This window comes from Pogoniulus pusillus, chromosome 34, assembly GCF_015220805.1.
Source record: "Pogoniulus pusillus isolate bPogPus1 chromosome 34, bPogPus1.pri, whole genome shotgun sequence".
Classification (NCBI taxonomy): domain Eukaryota; kingdom Metazoa; phylum Chordata; class Aves; order Piciformes; family Lybiidae; genus Pogoniulus; species Pogoniulus pusillus.
In genome coordinates this window covers 3,910,938-3,929,770 of record NC_087297.1, presented here as the reverse complement: position 1 = coordinate 3,929,770, position 18,833 = coordinate 3,910,938, and the positions used below count along the sequence as shown (strand labels likewise).

The window sequence follows — 18,833 nt, the reverse complement described above, 5'->3', positions numbered from 1 at the left end:
GAGCAGCTGATGGCATTTACCTGGCCGTGAGCAAGGACTTTGGCACTGTCCCACACCACAGCCTGGTCTCCAAGCTGGTGACAGATGGGTTTGATGGGTGCACCACTGGATGGATACAGAACTGGCTTGATGGCTGCACCCAAAGAGTGGCTGCCAATGGCTCCATGGCCAGGTGGAGGCCAGTGACAAGTGCAGTCCCTCAGGGGTCAGTCCTGGGACCAGTCTTGTTCAGCATCCTTGTGGGTGCCATGGACAGAGGCACTGAGTGCAGCCTCAGCAAGTTTGCTGCCCACACCAAGCTGTGTGGTGCAGCAGCCAGGCTGGAGGGCAGGGATCCATCCAGAGGGAGCTGCACAGGCTGCAGAGGTGGGCACAAGCCAAGCTCAGGAGGTTCAACAAGACCAAGTGCAAGGTCCTGCAGCTGGGATGAGGCAATGCCAAGCACAAATCCAGGCTGGAGAGCAGCCCTGAGAAAAGGGACTTGGGGGTGCTGCTGGAGGAGAAGCTCAACAGGAGCCAGCAGTGTGCACTTGCAGCCCAGAAAGCCAAGCAGAGCCTGGGCTGCAGCAGCAGAAGTGTGGCCAGCAGGGGAGCTGAAGAGGAGGCAGCAGTGTGCCCAGGTGGGCAGCAGAGCCAATGGCATCCTGGGCTGGCTCAGGAGTAGTGTGGGCAGCAGGACAAGGGAGCTGTTTCTGCCCCTGTGCTCAGCACTGCTCAGGACACCCCTTGAGTGCTGTGTCCAGTTCTGGGCTCCTCAGTTCAAGAGAGATGTTGAGGTGCTGGAAGGTGTTTGGAGAATGGCAGCAAGGCTGGGGAGGGGCCTGGAGCACAGCCCTGTGAGGAGAGGCTGAGGGAGCTGGGGGTGTGCAGCCTGCAGCAGAGGAGGCTCAGGGCAGAGCTCATTGCTGCCTGCAACTACCTGCAGGGAGGCTGTAGCCAGGTGGGGTTGGGCTCTGCTGCCAGGCAGCCAGCAACAGAACAAGGCGACAGAGTCTCAAGCTGTGCCAGGGCAGGTCTAGGCTGGATGTGAGGAGGAAGTTGTTGGCAGAGAGAGTTATTGGCATTGGAATGGGCTGCCCAGGGAGGTGGTGGAGTTGTTGTGCCTGGAGGTGTTGAAGCCAAGCCTGGCTGGGGCACTCAGTGCCCTGGTCTGGTGCTTGGCCAGGGCTGGGTGCTAGGTTGGGCTGGGTGAGCTTGGAGGTCTCTCCCAGCCTGCTTCACTCCATGTTTCTATGATCTGCTCCTCTTTCTCTCAGTGGCAGCCCTCAGACGAGCTGCTCCGGAGCTGGGCTGCATTCTGGCACTGAGCTGCCTGGCTCAGGAGCAGCTGCTGTGCAGAAAAAAAAACCAAACCCTCCTCTGATGCATTATTGATAGCTGCAAGTTAAAGCCACAAAGCTCACAGCTTTATCAGGCAATATCTCCTAAATCCTGGAAGCATGGAAGATAACCTCAATGTAATCTAGTGCATACCAGCTCCTTCGGTGATGGATAGCACAGCAAAAGCAGGGCTAATGAAAAATTAATGAAAACAGTTACTTCCATAAGAAAAATGATCTGTTTGCTCCCACCTTTGTATTGATTTTAACTGGCCCTGTAATTGGAAGGGGATAATTTTTTTCCTAAGGTAAAGAGGACTGAGGGTGAAGGAAAGGGAAAGGGGAGGGGAAGGGAGGGGAGGGGGGGAGAGCGAGCAGCTAATTCTATTCATGTTTGTGACATACTTTCAGGCTACAAACACAAAGCACTGTCCTCAGGATGTTGCAGCTGCCCTCTGAATGCAGACTTGAAGCATATTTTCCCAGCTCAGGCCAAGTGCCATGCTGGTTTGCCTCCAAGCAGAGGTCTTGCAGCACTTTGAAGGCTGGCAAGGATGCATGAAGCAAACTGTGTTTAAGAGGGGGGGGGAAATCCACCCAATAATCAAATGCAGTGCATGGGACATGGAGGGTTTGACAGGTGTGGTGTCTTCTGGTTCAGTCCTGGTGGGAGAGGGTCCAGAGGAGGCCACAGGGATGATCAGAGGGCTGGAGCACCTCTGCTATGAACAGGCTTGGAGAGTTGGGGCTGTTCATCCTGGAGAAGAGAAGGCTGCAGGGAGACCTTAGAGCTGTGTTTCCTTAGCTGAATAGAATTGCTCCTTTTGTAGAGTCAGTCAGGGTTGGAAGGGACCACAAGGAGCAGCCAGTTCCAACCCCCCTGCCATGCCCAGGGACACCCTACCCTAGAGCAGGCTGCACACAGCCTCAGCCAGCCTGGCCTCAAACACCTCCAGGGATGAGGCTTCCACCACCTCCATGGGCAACCTGTGCCAGGGTCTCACCAGCCCCCTGCTGAAGAACTTCTTCCTAACATCCAGTCTGAATCTCCTCACCCCCAGCTTTGCTCCATTCCTCCCAGTCCTATCACTACCTGAGAGCCTAAAAAGTCCCTCCACAGCTTTCTTGTAGCTCCCTTCAGATTCTGAAAGGCTACAATAAGGTCACCTCAGAGCCTTCTCCTCTCCAAACCAAACAGCCCCAACTCCCTCAGTCTCTCATAGGAGATGAAAGGGACCTGCAGAAAGGCTGAGGAGAGACTGTTTAGAGTGATAGGATGAGGGGCAAAGGTTTGAAACTAGAGCAGGGCAGATTCAGGCTGGACATCAGGAGGAAGTTCTGAGCAATGAGAGTGGTGAAAGCCTGGAACAGACTGCCCAGGGATGTGGTTGAGGCTCCATCCCTGGAGACATTCAAGGTCATATTTGACTTGGCCCCTGGGCAGCCTGCTTTAACTGGAGGTGTCCCTGCTGAGTTCAGGGGGGGTGGGACAAGATGACTTTGAGGGTCCCTTCCAACTCGATGCAGTCTGTGACTCTGTGACCAGAGAGGGAGAAATCCTCCTCTTTGGACAGTGACTGTCAGGCTCATTGACAGAGCAATTCCACCACATTCAGCTGCCATGTGTAGCCTCACCACCTCCCCACTACCACATACAAACACAGCTGCCTTTCCCCTAGGTCTAACAGAGCATTTGGCAGGGGCTGGAAGGGACCTCCAAAGCTCATCCAGCCCAACCCCCTGCCAGAGCAGGAGCACCCAGAGCAGATCACAGAGGAACACATCCAGGCAGGTCTTGGGTATCTCCAAAAGCAACACAGAGAGGCAAGAACAGAGCACAATGTGAACAGGGAAGGGTCCTAATGTGGGAGAGTAAAGCTGGAAGCCATCAGAATCAGTTCCCAGCTGGGTCAGAGGTGAAGCATGTAGGATCAGGAGCACCTCTGTTGTCACTGTATGCCACTTGGTGATACAGGTTTGAGATGGCAAACCCTTGGAATGATGAGATGAGGGCAAGCGAAGCATACCTATGGGGCAGTGACTGGCAGATGGGTCTGAGTGTGCCAGAGTGAGAGAAGGATGGCAACATGAGTTCAAAGGTGTGGAGGAGGAGGAGATAATCTTCATTGCTCCCATTCTTTAACCAACCACAACTGAACTGGGCCTGCTGCTGGTGCAGCACACACAGGTCAGGCACCTTGTGTGCATATCATATCATAGAATCAACCAGGTTGGAAGAGAGCTCCAAGCTCATCCAGCCCAACCTAGCACCCAGCCCTGGCCAAGCAACCAGACCATGGCACTAAGTGCCTCATCCAGGCTTTTCTTGAGGACCCCCAGGCACGGTGCCTCCACCACCTCCCTGGGCAGCCCATTCCAATGCCAATCACTCTCTCTGTGAAGAACTTCTTCCTAACATCCAGCCTATACCTCCCCTGGCACAACTTGAGACTGTGTCCCCTTGTTCTACTGCTGGTTGCCTGGGAGAAGAGGCCACCCCCCACCTGGCTACAATGCCCCTTCAGGTAGTTGTGCAGGGGAATTAAACAGAAGAGACAAGCTGCAAAGCCTGGTTTGTTACAGCTGCTCCTTCACCCTGCCATCAGCTGCACATTCCTTCCAAAGCCCATCTTCTGGCTGGCCAGCACTTCCTCTGTCTTGCTTAACATGTCTGGAAGGTGGAAGAGAAAGACCCAAACCCCAGAAACAATGCAGAGCTTTTCAGAAACAGTCCTTTTTGGCACTGACACAGGACTGCCTCTCTATCAAATGAGATGCACTCCACGTCTGCCTGCTCCCCTACCTTGGGGTCCCCTTGGGTTCTGAGAGAAGCTCAGGGCAGGGCAGAGCCTGAGCACACCTTGGTGTTGGGAAGAGAAGGAAAGGAAAGTCACAGAATGCCAGGTTGGAAGGGAACCCCAAGGATCATCAGGTTCAGTCTGGCTCACAGCAGAGCTGTGTTGATACAAGCACCCTGTGCCTTCAGCTGGCTCAGCACCCTGTGCCTTCAGCTGGCCCAGCACCCTGTGCCTTCAGCTGGCCCAGCACCCTGTGCCTTCAGCTAGCCCAGCACCCTGTGCCTTCAGCTGGCCCAGCACCCTGTGCCTTCAGCTGGCCCAGCACCCTGTGCCTTCAGCTAGCCCAGCACCCTGTGCCCTCAGCTGGCCCAGCACCCTGTGCCTTCAGCTAGCCCAGCACCCTGTGCCTTCAGCTAGCCCAGCACCCTGTGCCCTCAGCTGGCCCAGCACCCTGTGCCTTCAGCTGGCCCAGCACCCTGTGCCTTCAGCTGGCCCAGCACCCTGTGCCCTCAGCTGGCCCAGCACCCTGTGCCTTCAGCTCTCCCAGCACCCTGTGCCTTCAGCTGGCCCAGCACCCTGTGCCTTCAGCTGGCCCAGCACCCTGTGCCCTCAGCTGGCCCAGCACCCTGTGCCTTCAGCTCTCCCAGCACCCTGTGCCTTCAGCTGGCCCAGCACCCTGTGCCTTCAGCTCTCCCAGCACCCTGTGCCCTCAGCTAGCCCAGCACCCTGTGCCCTCAGCTCTCCCAGCACCCTGTGCCCTCAGCTAGCCCAGCACCCTGTGCCTTCAGCTAGCCCAGCACCCTGTGCCTTCAGCTGGCCCAGCACCCTGTGCCCTCAGCTCTCCCAGCACCCTGTGCCCTCAGCTAGCCCAGCACCCTGTGCCCTCAGCTCTCCCAGCACCCTGTGCCCTCAGCTGGCCCAGCACCCTGTGCCTTCAGCTGGCCCAGCACCCTGTGCCTTCAGCTGGCTCAGCACCCTGTGCCTCAGCTGGCCCAGCACCCTGTGCCCTCAGCTGGCCCAGCACCCTGTGCCTTCAGCTGGCCCAGCACCCTGTGCCCTCAGCTGGCCCAGCACCCTGTGCCTTCAGCTGGCCCAGCACCCTGTGCCCTCAGCTGGCCCAGCACCCTGTGCCTTCAGCTGGCCCAGCACCCTGTGCCTTCAGCTGGCCCAGCACCCTGTGCCTTCAGCTAGCCCAGCACCCTGTGCCTTCAGCTAGCCCAGCACCCTGTGCCCTCAGCTAGCCCAGCACCCTGTGCCCTCAGCTGGCCCAGCACCCTGTGCCTTCAGCTCTCCCAGCACCCTGTGCCTTCAGCTGGCCCAGCACCCTGTGCCTTCAGCTAGCCCAGCACCCTGTGCCTTCAGCTAGCCCAGCACCCTGTGCCTTCAGCTGGCCCAGCACCCTGTGCCCTCAGCTGGCCCAGCACCCTGTGCCTTCAGCTGGCTCAGCATCCTGTGCCTTCAGCTGGCCCAGCACCCTGTGCCCTCAGCTGGCCCAGCACCCTGTGCCCTCAGCTGGCTCAGCATCCTGTGCCTTCAGCTGGCCCAGCACCCTGTGCCCTCAGCTGGCCCAGCACCCTGTGCCCTCAGCTGGCCCAGCACCCTGTGCCTTCAGCTAGCCCAGCACCCTGTGCCCTCAGCTGGCCCAGCACCCTGTGCCTTCAGCTGGCCCAGCACCCTGTGCCTTCAGCTAGCCCAGCACCCTGTGCCCTCAGCTGTCCCACCACCCTGTGCCTTCAGCTGGTCCATGCAGGGGACTCCACTGCTTCCCTTGGGGGATGATCCCAACCTCCAACTGAAGCATTTTCCCCTGCAGTCCCGTGGGGAATGTCCCCAGCAGTAACTTGTCCCCATCACCCCTTGGCTTTGCCATGGCACTCTTTGCACAAAGGGAGCCTCCCTCCTGCTGGCACACACCTTTCATGTACTGGGGCATGGTGCTGCCCTGAGCCTTCTCTTCTCCAGGCTGCACAACCCCAGCTCTCAGCCTCTCCTCACAGGGCAGGTTGATGCTGGCTTGCAGGAAGAGCTCTTCTCCCAAGTGACATCCAGGAACTCTCATGAAACACAAGCCTAAATAAAACCAGAGCCTCTCAAGCAGCTTCAGAAAGAGAACAGACTGCTTGCATTGCCTGAAGAATAAGAAACAGCAGGGAGAGGGCTTTCATGCTTCCTTGCACTGCTCAGAGATCCAGAGAGACCACAAATGCATTTCTTCCTCCAAGTGTCACTCTGAAGTTCCCCTGTTTACACTGGAGCACCACAATTGTCCTGCAGCTTCACAGAAGTAAGACATCACTTTGTTCTGCTTTCCTCCCCTCGCTCCAGTAGCTGGGGGTTTAATCCTGCCCTCTTGTTTCAATCAAGCAAGAGAGAAATTTTACAGCATTGTTTGTCAGCAGGGAATGGAACAGGGAATCAGCCCTGGCAGGGGTTGAAAGCCACCAAGGGCCAGAGCTGAGCTGGATGTAGTGAACTATATTTAAAGTATTACTCACAGGAACTCACCAAGAGTGAAGCTGCAGCTCATCATTACATGGCAGTGTGGCTGGAGAGCAGGCAGAGCTGTAAGAAAGGCAGACCTGGGGGGCATCAAAGCTCTCCTCTGGGGCCCTGATTTAGGAAGGCACTTCAGGATGTCCTTAGCCACTGATATGGTAGAATCACAGAATGGTTTGGGTTGGAAGGGACCTTAAAGATCATAGAATAGAAGCAAGCAGGTTGGAAGAGAGCTCCAAGCTCAGCCAGTCCAACCTAGCACCCAGCCCTAAACAATTGACCAGACCATGGCACTAAGTGCCCCAGCCAGGCTTGGCTGCAACACCTCCTGCCACAGAGACTCCACCACCTCCCTGGGCAGCCCATTCCAATGCCAATCACTCTCTGACAACAACTTCCTCCTAACATCCAGCCTAGACCTGCCCTGCCACAGCTTGAGGCTGTGTCCTCTTGCTGCTTGCCTGGCAGCAGAGCCCAACCCCACCTGGCTACAGCCTCCCTTCAGGTAGTTGTAGCCAGCAATGAGCTCTGCCCTGAGCCTCCTCCTCTCCAGGCTAAACAACCCCAGCTTCATCCAGTTCCAATCCCCCTGCTATGGGTAGAGACAGCTCCCATTAGCCCAGCTTGGCCTTGAACACCTCCAGGGAGGGGGCATCCACAGGCTCCCTGGGCAGCCCCTGCCAGTGTCTCATCACCTTCACTGCAAAGAATTTCTTTCTAATCTCCAGTCTAAATCTCCTCTCTTCCAGCTTCAGGCCATTCCCTCTCATGCTATCACTCCCAGCCCTTGCCAAAAGTCCTTCCCCAGCTCTTCTGTAGCCCCCTTCAGGTACTGCAAGGTTGCTCTAAGGTCTCCCAGAGCATTCTCTTGTTCAGGCAGTCCCCACAGAGGAGATGCTCCAGCCCTCTGATCACCTTCACTGCCTCCTTGGGACTTACTCCAGCAGTCCCATGTCCTTCTTGTGCTGGGAGCATCAACACTGGAGGCAGTGGTGCAGGTGGGGTCTGAGCAGAGCAGAGCAGAGGGTGAGAATCTCCTGCCTCGTTCTGCTGGTTATGTTTCTCAGATCCCTAAGGACCTTTTCAGATCCCTAAAGGAAGAGCATTGAGAAGACACCAGCGAAAGCTTCTCCCCAAGGTTCATTCTTCCTGATTTGTTTGGTTTGGTTTACTGCTTGGAGGGCTAAATATTGATTCTTTTTAATCCCAGCTCTGAACAAGTGAAGGCTCCACCTCATCTTCTGCTGTGTTCTCAATATGCTTCAAAAGAAAATCCCACTCCATGGCCACTTCCCCACCCCCACCTCTGAAACTGTGAGCAATTTCCACAGCAGGTTCTCAGCTCAGTGAGGAGAATTTATTGCCAAATGTATATAATTGCTTTGGCAGGCAGCAAATGCAGCACCAACAGCAGCAGAAAGCTCTTTATGCATCCATATGCAATGGTGGGTGCCCATGGATTACTGCCACAGCAAGATGCCAGGTTCAAGAAGTGGCACAGCTCTAGGGTAGGAAAGGTCTGGGATTGCCATTCTGATTTAAAAGGGGAAGAAACAGAAGATAAAGAACCTTGTTCACATCTCCATTGTTTATTGATGAATGCTGGAATCACAGATTCAGTCAGGGTTGGAAGGGACCACGAGGAGCAGACAGTCCCAACCCCCTGCCATGCCCAGGGACACCCTACCCTAGAGCAGGCTGCACACAGCCTCAGCCAGCCTGGCCTCAAACACCTCCAGCCATGGGGCCTCAACCCCCTCCCTGGGCAACCCATTCCAGCCTCTCACCACTCTCATGCTCAACAGCTTCCTCCTCACCTCCAGCCTCACTCTCCCCACCTCCAGCTTTGCTCCATCCCCCCACTCCTGGCACTCCCTGAGAGCCTAAAAAGTCCCTCCCCAGCTTTTTTGTAGCCCCCTTCAGATCCTTCTGCAGGCTGCACACCCCCAGCTCCCTCAGCCTCTCCTCACAGGGCTGTGCTCCAGGCTCCTCCCCAGCCTTGCTGCCCTTCTCTCAACACCTTCCAGCACCTCAACATCTCTCTTGAATTCAGGAGCCCAGAACTGGACACAGCACTCCAGGGGTGTCCTGAGCAGTGCTGAGCACAGGGGCAGAAGAACCTCCCTTGTCCTGCTGCCCACACTGCTCCTGAGCCAGCCCAGGATGCCATTGGCTCTGATGCCCACCTGGGCACTGCTGCCTCCTCTTCAGCTCCTCTCTCCCAGCATCCCCAGCCCCCTCTCTGCCTGGCTGCTCTCAGCCACTCTGCCCCCAGCCTGTAGTGCTGCTTGGGGTTGTTGTGGCCAAAGTGTAGAACCCTGCACTTGGCCTTGTTCAATCTCATCCCCTTGGCCTCTGCCCACCCATCCAGCCTGGCCAGGTCCCTCTGCAGGGCTCTCCTACCCTCCAACAGCTCCACAGCTGCTCCTAGCTTGGTGTCATCTGCAAACTTACTGATGCTGGACTCAATCCCCTGGTCCATGGCCCTGGTTTAAACCCTGATGACCAAGTGGCAACTTGTGCTGTCACACAGGTGGCAAAACTAGGGGGAAATGGGGTGGGGTACCTGAGAGTTCTGGGGCTGTGGGGACAGCTGCCCTCCTGGATTAGCTCAGCTACATCCCAAGCCCCCTGGCTCCCAGTGGAGAGAGAGCAGAGCGCTGCAGCCCCTCACCCACCTGCCCAGGCCATCGCTAACCCCCGTGCTGGGAGCAGCAGGGGGATGTGTGTCAGGGACGTGGTGGATGGATCTACCTGGGTTTGCCCTGTCCACACTGGTCTCTGTGCTCCTGAGTCCTGCAGGAAATCCTAAAGCTCAAGAAAAAAGCAGGAGCTCCTGCAGCACCTGCCCAGGCTTGGTCCCTGGGGCACATCTAGCAAGGTGACCCTGACAAGGTGACCTTCTTCCTCTGTCCCTTCCCTGCCCCCATTACTCCCACATCTTTTGCCACAGAGACCAGAAACAGCTCAGACCTTCTCCAGCCTCCCTGCATGTGGCAGTACTCCCCTGGGGACTCCCTTGTTGTGATCAGTAGGGCTCAGACCCTGGTGTCAATGACCAACTGCCCATCCCAGTTGGCGTTTCAAACCAACCTTGTGTCCTCCTTTCACATCTTCTTTGGCTTCTCCCTCATCCTGGAGTGGATTTTCCCATGCATTTTCCCACCTTTCACATCTTTCTCCTCCCTTAGCCCATTTTTCATCACCTCTTTCCAGTCACCTCTTTTCTTTCTTCTCCTCTAATCCTGTGCATTTGGATAATGCTCATTTGGGCTGTTTAACATAACCACCAGATTTGTGTCCTGGCCTTGTTCAGCAGGTTAAAGGCTCCCTTTTCTGTTTCATGTGCTGCATTTTCTTCTCTCTCTTAATATGTGAGGATTTGCAGACTGAGGATCCAGCTCAGCTTCAGTGGGAAGCTTCACCAGTGATTTCCATAGGAGCAGGGAGAAATCCATTTAAAGCCTTCCAAAGTGAGAGACCTAAACTGAAGTGCCTGGGATTGTCTCTGGCCAGATTTCCCAAGCTGCTCATAGAAGCAGAGGAGTGACAGAACAGGCTTGGTTGGAAAAGACCTCTAAGATCATTGAGTCTGGCCATCAGCCTAAGACCACCATGGCCACAAGCACTTAGAATCATAGAACCAGTCAGGGTTGGGACCACAAGGATCAGCCAGTCCCAACCCTCCTGCCATGCCCAGGGACACCCTACCCTAGAGCAGGCTGCACACAGCCTCAGCCAGCCTGGCCTCAAACACCTCCAGCCATGGGGCCTCAACCACCTCCCTGGGCAACCTATTCCAGCCTCTCACCACTCTCCTGCTCAACAACTTCCTCCTCACCTCCAGCCTCACTCTCCTCACCTCCACCTTTGCTCCATTCCTCCCAGTCCTGGCACTCCCTGAGAGCCTAAAAAGTCCCTCCCCAGCTTTTTTGTAGCCCCCTTCAGATCCTGGCAGGCCACAAGAAGGTCACCTGGGAGCCTCCTCTGCTCCAGCCTGCACAGCCTCAACTCTTTCAGCCTGTCCCCATATCAGAGCTGAACAACTTCCACCTCACCTCCAGTTTGAACATCCCACTTCCAGCACCTCCCATCTCCAGAGAAGTGGGGAAGAGCAATGTTTCTGCACTGCAGACACCTTCCCTTGGGGCACAGATGAAAGAGGCAGCATCTTGCCTTCTGTGTGTCAGAGCATGGAGCAAGGAGGCCCTGCCAGGCACCATGGCCAGTCCTGCTGTGCTTGTATTTATCAGCTGTATGCTTGGAAGGAAAGGGAACATAGTTTGTGCCTTCCAATTTCCTTCCAGGGGCAGCTCATAGATGTTTTCATAGAATCAACCAGGCTGGAAGAGAGCTCCAAGATCATCCAGTCCAACCTAGCATTCAGCCCTAGCCAGTCAACCAGACCATGGCACTAAGTGCCCCAGCCAGGCTTGGCTTCAACACCTCCAGGCACAGCCACTCCACCACCTCCCTGGGCAGCCCATTCCAATGCCAATCACTCTCTCTGACAACAACTTCCTCCTAACATCCAGCCTAGACCTGCCCTGGCACAACTTGAGACTCTGTCCCCTTGTTCTGTTGCTGGGTGCTTGGCAGCAGAGCCCAACCCCACCTAGCTACAGCCTCCCTGCAGGTAGTTGTAGACAGCAATGAGCTCTGCCCTGAGCCTCCTCTGCTGCAGGCTGCACACCCCCAGCTCCCTCAGCCTCTCCTCATAGGGTTTGTGTTCCAGGCCCCTCACCAGCTTTGTTGCCCTTCTCTGGGCACCTTGCAGCACCTCAACATCTCTCTTGAATGGAGGAGCCCAGAACTGGACACAGCACTCAAGGTGTGTCCTGAGCAGTGCTGACCACAGGGGCAGAAGAACCTCCCTTGTCCTGCTGCCCACACTGCTCCTAATGCAGCCCAGGATGCCATTGGCTGGTTCAGGCAAGACAGCAGTGTCTGTCCCATCACCCAGCTTACAGACTCCTCCACCTGGCTGTGGTGGCAGTTCTGAGCATGTGTGTCCTGCAGACATGCTGCAGCCAGCCCAGCCCAACAGCTCTGATGGCTGAAGCCACTCATGCACACAGCTAATGGCCAAGAGCTCCACCATGTACAGGCAGTGATATGCCAGGAAATGGCTTTTGCTGGCAGGATTTATTCTGTGGCTCTGCTTTCCACAGCCAGCAAAGTTCTCTCTGCTCTCATGAGACCCCACCTGGAGAACTGGTGGTGACCTCAGCACAAAGACATGGAATTGTTGGAGAGCCCAGAGAAGGCCATGAAGATGATCTGAAAACTGGAGAACTTCTCCTGTAGAGACAAGCTGAGACAGTTGGGGTTGCTGAGCCTGGAGAAGAGAGGGGTCTGGGGAGACCTTGAGGCAACCTTCCAGTACATGAAAGGGCTCCAGGAGAGCTGGGAGGGACATATGGAAAGGGCTGGGAGTGATAGGATGAGAGGGAATGAATTGAAGCTGGGAGAGGGGAGACTTAGACTGGAGATTAGAAAGAAATTCTTTGCAGTGAGGGTGGTGAGACACTGGCAGGGGCTGCCCAGGGAGCCTGTGGATGCTCCCTCCCTGGAGGTGTTCAAGGCCAGGCTGGATGAGGTCTAGAGTGGGAAGTGTCCCTGCTCATGACTGGGGGTTTGGAACTGGATGATGGTTAAGATCCCTTCCCACCCAAACCATTGTGTGATTCTACCATAGGCTAAGGACATCCTGGAATGCCTTCCTCATTCTAAGTTCTTTAGAGTGAGGGTGGTGAGAGACTGGCACAGGCTGCCCGAGGAGGCTGTGGGTGCTATGAATGATGAACACCTATTCAAGGCCAGCTTGGATGAGGTTTAGAGTGGGAGGTGTCCCTGCCCATGGCAGCAGGGCTGGAACTGGATGATTGTTAAGGTCCCTTCCAACCCAAACCATCCTGTGATTCTACCACAGCAATGGCTAAGGACATCCTGAAATGCCTTCCTCATTCTAAATACTTGAGTGAGGATGATGAGACACTAGAAGAGGCTGTGGATGCTCCTTCCCTGGAGGTGTTCAAGGCCAGGTTGGAGGCAGCCTTGAGCCAGCTGGGCTGGAGGGAGGCTTTCAAACTGGTTGATCTTGAAGGTCCCTTCCAACCCAAACCATTCTGTGCTTCTATGACCAATGCAAGGGGTGCCCACAGGGAAGTTCACTCAACCTCTGCATAACCTGGTGTTGGGAAGAGGTATTCTGCCATCTACACCAATCGTGGTGGAGGGGAGAAATTAACTGATGCAAGAGGATATTTTATCAAAACATATATTTATTAACTTCAATATTTTCAACTCTCACCACCCCCAACCACTGAACTTTAATATTCACATGGATCTACACAGTCATGGAGGGCATTATAGGAATACCTCAAACAGCAACTTGTTAATGACTAGCATGCATTCTAACTATTAAACAGAGAGAGGATCTTCCCTGTGGCTTAATGCCACTTGGGGTCATATACTGCTGGCCCAGCAGGTGGGCTGAAAGCTCTTTCTGCTCTATGGCAGGAGGCAATAGAAATTACAGAGGCATCAAAGCATTTGCTCACAATTCCTGCTTGATCAATAATCACCCTCCGGGGCTGCACCACAGCCTGTGTGAGTGTCCAATTCCTCAGGGTCTCTGCCTGTGGCCTTTGAGGCTGGAATCCTCCTGGCTTCAGGGGAAACAGTCTCTGACCTTGTGCTGCTGGACTCTTCTGGATGCTCTCTCCAGGGGTACATAGGCAGGAGCTCAGGTGCAGAGGCAGGATGCTGTGCTGTCTGAGCATGCTCTAACGCTGGCTGCTCACAAGTGGGTCTGCTCCTGGCAGCTCGTGCCAGTGGCACCCACCAGGTAATGAGGCAGTGGGCATGCAACAGGGTGCACTGCTGCACAGGAGTCTGAGCTCCACAAACATACAGGCAGGCTTAAGTGAGCTCTGCAAGTGAGCACACAGACAGGCAGCAAGCAATGTGGGGGAGCAAGCACCTTCTTTAGCTGTGCACCCCCATTCATTAACTGTGGGCCATGAATTCTGGCCCCTTGGCCACTAGAATGGCCAATCAGGTTGGCAGGCAGCCAAACCTCACCATAATGGGCAAAAGCCACAGGCCTGGACCTTCCAAATGTGGGAATCACAGGAGCCTTACACTAGGCAGGCATGAGCTGGGTGTGTGGGGGCTCACACAATCAGGGGTCCTGGGCATGCCAGGCTTTATGGCACCAGGTCTGTTGTGCCCCTTTGTGCTTGTTCAATACATTTACCCCTGGTGTGAGCAGAAAAACATATCCAGGCAAGGTAAGGCATAAATAAGCCTATTTTTGAGCCCATGGCCCCTCCACGACACCTGGGATGGCCACCCTGGCAAAGCAGCCCTGGGAATAGCCCTGGTTGTGTCCAGCCTTGGTGTGCAGACTCCCACACTGTGCTCCCAGCACATTCCCACGGGGTTTAATTCTTCAGCTGCAAACCAGCACAGACAAATGACCCCAGAGCCATCTCAGGAGTGGGGAACAAAAAAAAGATGGAGCAGCAGCTGGGTTTGATGAGGATCCCTTATCAAATGGTGGCAGTTCAAAGCTCTTCTGGTCAGCAGGAAGTGTCCCACTAGGAAAAGGTTCCCATTTCCAGCTTATCCCTTCTGCAGCTGTCACTCTGTGGCACCTGTGTCTCTCTGGGATGTGATCTGCAGGCTCCCACTCTTGATTCCAATGTAAACATTATCTTTTTGGTTGCTGTTGAGAAACAAAAGGGCTGGAAAAAAATGGGAGGTTCTGGGAATATTCAGGATGAGATAAGGAAAAGAACACACCAATTACCTCAGCTCACACGCCAGGTGCAACCAGTTTTACTGGCTGCTGCCCAAAGGCAAACCACCACAGGGCTTCTGATGTCATCCTGGCCTTTGGGGATGAGCCTGGGTGCAGGGGGAGCTGGCAGAGGGAGGAGAGAGGCTGTGCTGCTGTGTTCCAGCTCCAGCCATTGCTCTTCACCTGGCAGCAATTACAGCTCTGCCTGCCCCAGCACTTACCAGCAAGAGCTGCCAGCTGCCCCTGATGGGGCAGGGCACGAGGAACCAGGGCACGAGGATCCAGGGCTCTGTCACTCTGCTCTTGCTCTGGCCTGTTGGAGCAGTGAAGGTGTTGGATGTGTTTGAGAGGTGATGTGCAAGGGCAGGGCTGCTGTTAGCTGGCAGCACTTCAATGGCCTTAGCTTTTGCCTTAGGAGTGCATAGAACCATGGAACCGTTTTGGTCAGAGCAGCCCTCCCAGATCATCCACTCCAACCAGCAACCCAACACCACCATGGCCATCAGGCCAAGCCCCAGAGTGCTGTGGCCACACATTTCTTGAACACCTCCATGACAGTGACTCCACCACCTCCCTGGGCAGTCTGTGCCAATCCCTGACCACTCTTGCAACAAAGAAGTTTTTCATCATTTCCAACCAAAACCTCCCTCTGTGCAACTTTGAGGTCCTTTCCTCTTCTATCACCTGACTCTGTGGTCCAGCCAGCACCCATGGGTGATGTTAGAGTGACCATCAACTCTCACCCTGCCTAATGGGGAAGCTGAAGCACACATGGCTTCAGACAACAATTTGTAAGAGCCTCTGGCTGCTAAGCAGCTTAATCAAGTAAAATCCTGAATCACAGTAACCTGAGTGTAAGGTCCTACACCTGGGTGGGTGCAATCCCAAGCACAACTCCAGGCTGGGTGCACAATGGCTGAGAGCAGCCCTGAGGAACAGGACCTGGGGGTCTGGGCTGATGAAAAGCTCCACAGGAGCCTGCAGTGTGAGTGCAGCCCAGACACAACTCTGTGCTGGGCTGCAGCAAGAGCAGTGTGGGCACAGGGCAAGGGAGGGGATTCTGCCCCTTGGCTCTGCTCTCCTCACACCCCACCTGCAGTCCTGGGGGCAGTTCTGGAGCCCCCAGCACAAGCAGGACATGGAAGTGTTGGAGCCAGTGCAGTGGAGGCCATGAAGATGCTGAGAGGGCTGCAGCAGCTCTGCTATGAGGACAGGCTACAACAGCTGGAGGTCTGCAGCCTGGAGAGAAGAAGGCTTTGAGGTGACCTTGGAGTGGCCTTCCAGTATCTGAAGGAGGCCAAAGGAGGGCTGTGGAGGGACTATTGCCAAGGTCTTTTAAGGACAGGAGGAGGAGGAATGGGTTTGAACTGGCAAAGCAGAGACTGAAACTGGATGTTAGGAAGAAGTTGTTTGCAGTGAGGGTGGTGAGACACTGGCACAGGCTGCCCAGGGAGGTGTTCAAGGCCAGGTTGGATGAGGCCTTGAGTGACCTGTTCTAGTGGGAGATGTCCCTGCCTGCTGCAGGGGGGTTGGAATTGGATGGGCTTTGAGATCCCTTCTAACTTAAACCATTCTATGACTCTGTAACGCCCTGACCTGGCGTAACTGAGTCAGGATTTCACCTGGTGCTGAGTAAAGCCAGCTTTAACTTGGGTACAAAACAAGGCAGAGTTTTAGCCACTCTGATACCAAAGAGTGCAAAGGAGATTTGCATTTTGCTCCCTTCTCCTCGTTAGGGATTCTCAGGCATTCCCTCTGTGCTCATTCAGTGCTCCTCAGAACATTCCCCAGGTTCATTCCTGCATTTCTATGCTTGCACAGGTGAGCAGAGAGCAGCAGCTGAGCAGAGAGCAGCTCAGCCCAAGGCAGGAGACCCAGCAGCACCCATGGGTGATGTGACAGCAAGCAGCAAGTCTTTATGGTCCCTAACACTGGGGGGCCACCAGGCCCCCCAGCCTTTAGATGCCCTCCACCATGCACCCAGTGTGCACCAGGGGCACTCACCAGCGATGCCAGGAGGAGGATCCCTCTGCCCAGTTGGGCAAGCTTGGGGCTTCTGCCCCTCCTGAGCTGATTATAAAGGGGAGTGGGCAGGGAGGGCAAAGTGGCCACAGCTGGGGCGGGAGGAGACTCCAACAGCACCCAGGTGCTCTGGGCTTGGGGGCAAGGGGAAAATGGGGCAGGGATGGTGGGAAAGGATGGAAGCTGCAGCACAGGAGGTTCCAGCTCAGCACAATCTGGAGAAGAGAAGACTGAGAGGGGATTTAATAAATGTTCATACATCTCTGAGGGTCAGGAGGGGGGGCACAGGCTCTGCTCACTGCTCCCTGGGCCAGGACAAGCAGCAATGGATGGAAGCTGCAGCACAGGAGGTTCCAGCTCAACACAAGGGGAACTTCTTGAGTGTAAGGGTCCCAGAGCCCTGGCACAGGTTGTGGAGTCTCCTTCTCTGGAGCCTTTCAAGGCCTGTCTGGATGTGTTCTGTGTGCCCTGAGCTAAACTGTGTGGTCCTGTCCTGGCAGGGGAGTTGAACTGGATGAGCTCTTTGGGTCCTTCCAACCCCTGACATCCTGTGAAAAGGGGAGGTGGTGCTGAAAGGAGGGAGATGGAGATGGAGATGAAAAGAGGAAGATGGGGAAAAGGAAGGAGCTGGTTTCTGCTTTCAGTGGGGCTCAGCCTGTGTGGTGTCAGCAGGGAGAGGCTGCCTGGAGCCTGCCGTAGTTGGCAGCAGGAGGCTGGGGCAGGCCATGGCCATGCTGGGACACCACAGTGCTGTAGGTCTTCTTAATAACTTTCTTCTCACTTTAATTCTTCTTCCTTTTGTTTTCCCTTTTTCTTTTATTTTCTTTTTCTTTTCCTTTTATTTCCCCCTTATTTTTCCTTTTTTCCTTTTCCTTTCTTCTTTTGGCTTTTCCCCCTTTGTTCTTTTTATTTCTTTTCCCTCTGCCTTTTCTTTCATTTTTGTTCTTTTCTCTTCCATATTTTTCATCTTTTTTTTTTCTTTTATCTTTTTCCTCTTTCCCCCCTTTTTTTCCTTTTTTCCTGTTTTCATTTTCCCTTTTGTAACTCTTTTCTCTTTTCTTTTCTTTTCTTTTCTTTTCTTTTCTTTTCTTTTCTTTTCTTTTCTCTTCTTTTCTCTTCTTTTCTCTTCTTTTCTCTTCTTTTCTCTTCTTTTCTTTTCTTTTCTTTTCTTTTCTTTTCTTTTCTTTTCTTTTCTTTTCTTTTCTTTTCTTTTCTTTTCTTTTCTTTTCTTTTCTTTTCTTTTCTTTTCTTTTCTTTTCTTTTCTTTTCTTTTTTCTTTTCTTTCATTTTTGTTCTTTTCCCTTCCATATTTTTCCTCTTATTTCCTTTTTTCTTTTTTCCCTTCCCCCCTCCTTTCTCCCTTTTGTTCTTTTTCTTTCTTTTCCCTTTTCCTTTTCTTTCATTGTTCTTTTCCCTTCCATATTTTCCCTTTATCTTTTTCCTTTTTTTGTTTTTCCTTTTTTCTTTTTCCTTTTATTCTTTCAAATTTTTTTCTCTCTTTTTCTTTCCTCTTTTCCCTTTTTCTCTGTCACTCCTTATTTTTCCCCTTTCTTCTTGGCACCATTTTTCCTTCCCCTCCCTTTTTTTTTCCTTTTTCCTTCTTTCCTTTTCCTCTTTCTTCTTGTCACCATTTTTCCTTGCCCCTCTTTTTCTCCCCTCCTTTTCCCTTCTTTCCTTTTCCTCTTGTCACCATTTTCCCTTTCCCTCACTTTTTTCCCTTTTTCCTTCTTTCCTTTCCCCCTTTCTTCTTGTCACCATTTTTCCTTGCATCTCTTTTCCCCCCCTCCTTTTTCCTTCTTTCCTTTTCCTCTTTCTTCTTGTCACCATTTTTCCTTGCCCTCCTTTCCCCCTCTCCTTTTTCCTTCTTTCCTTTTCCCCTTTCTTCTTTTCACCATTTTTCCTTGCCCCTCTTTTTTCCCCCCTCCTTTTTTCTTCTTTCCTTTTCCTCTTTCTTCTTGTCACCATTTTCCCTTTCCCTCCCTTTTTTTCCCTTTTTCCTTCTTTCCATTCCTTCTTTCTTCTTGCCACGATTTTTCCTTGCCCCCTTTTCCCCCCTCCTTTTTCCTTCTTTCCTTTCCCCCTTTCTTCTTTTCACCATTTTTCCTTACCCCTCTTTTTTCCTCCTCCTTTTCCCTTCTTCCCTTTTCCTCTTTCCTCTCGTCACCATTTCCCCTTTCCCTCCCTTTTTCCCCTTTTTCCTTCTTTCCTTTCCCCCTTTCTTCTTGTCACCATTTTTCCTTGCATCTCTTTCCCCCCCTCCTTTTTCCTTCTTTCCTTTCCACCTTTCTTCTTTTCACCATTTTCTTTACCCCTCTTCTTCCCCCTCCTTTTCCCTTCTTCCCTTTTCCTCTTTCCTCTCGTCACCATTTCCCCTTTCCCTCCCTTTTTTCC

At 53.6% G+C, this 18,833-nt stretch overlaps 1 long non-coding RNA gene across 2 annotated transcripts; it reads right to left on the bottom strand.

Annotated features, from left to right (window-relative positions):
- Positions 1-12,877: 12,877 nt before the first annotated feature.
- LOC135189793 (uncharacterized) lies at positions 12,878-17,396 on the bottom strand. Of its 2 annotated transcripts, none has more exons than XR_010308308.1 (3): positions 16,425-17,396; positions 14,642-14,733; positions 12,878-14,384 (listed from the first exon to the last, which is right to left on the bottom strand). It is a non-coding gene; the product is annotated as an uncharacterized LOC135189793 (long non-coding RNA). The 2 variants fall into 2 exon arrangements; XR_010308307.1 differs by having other exon boundaries at positions 12,878-14,364.
- Positions 17,397-18,833: the final 1,437 nt, after the last annotated feature.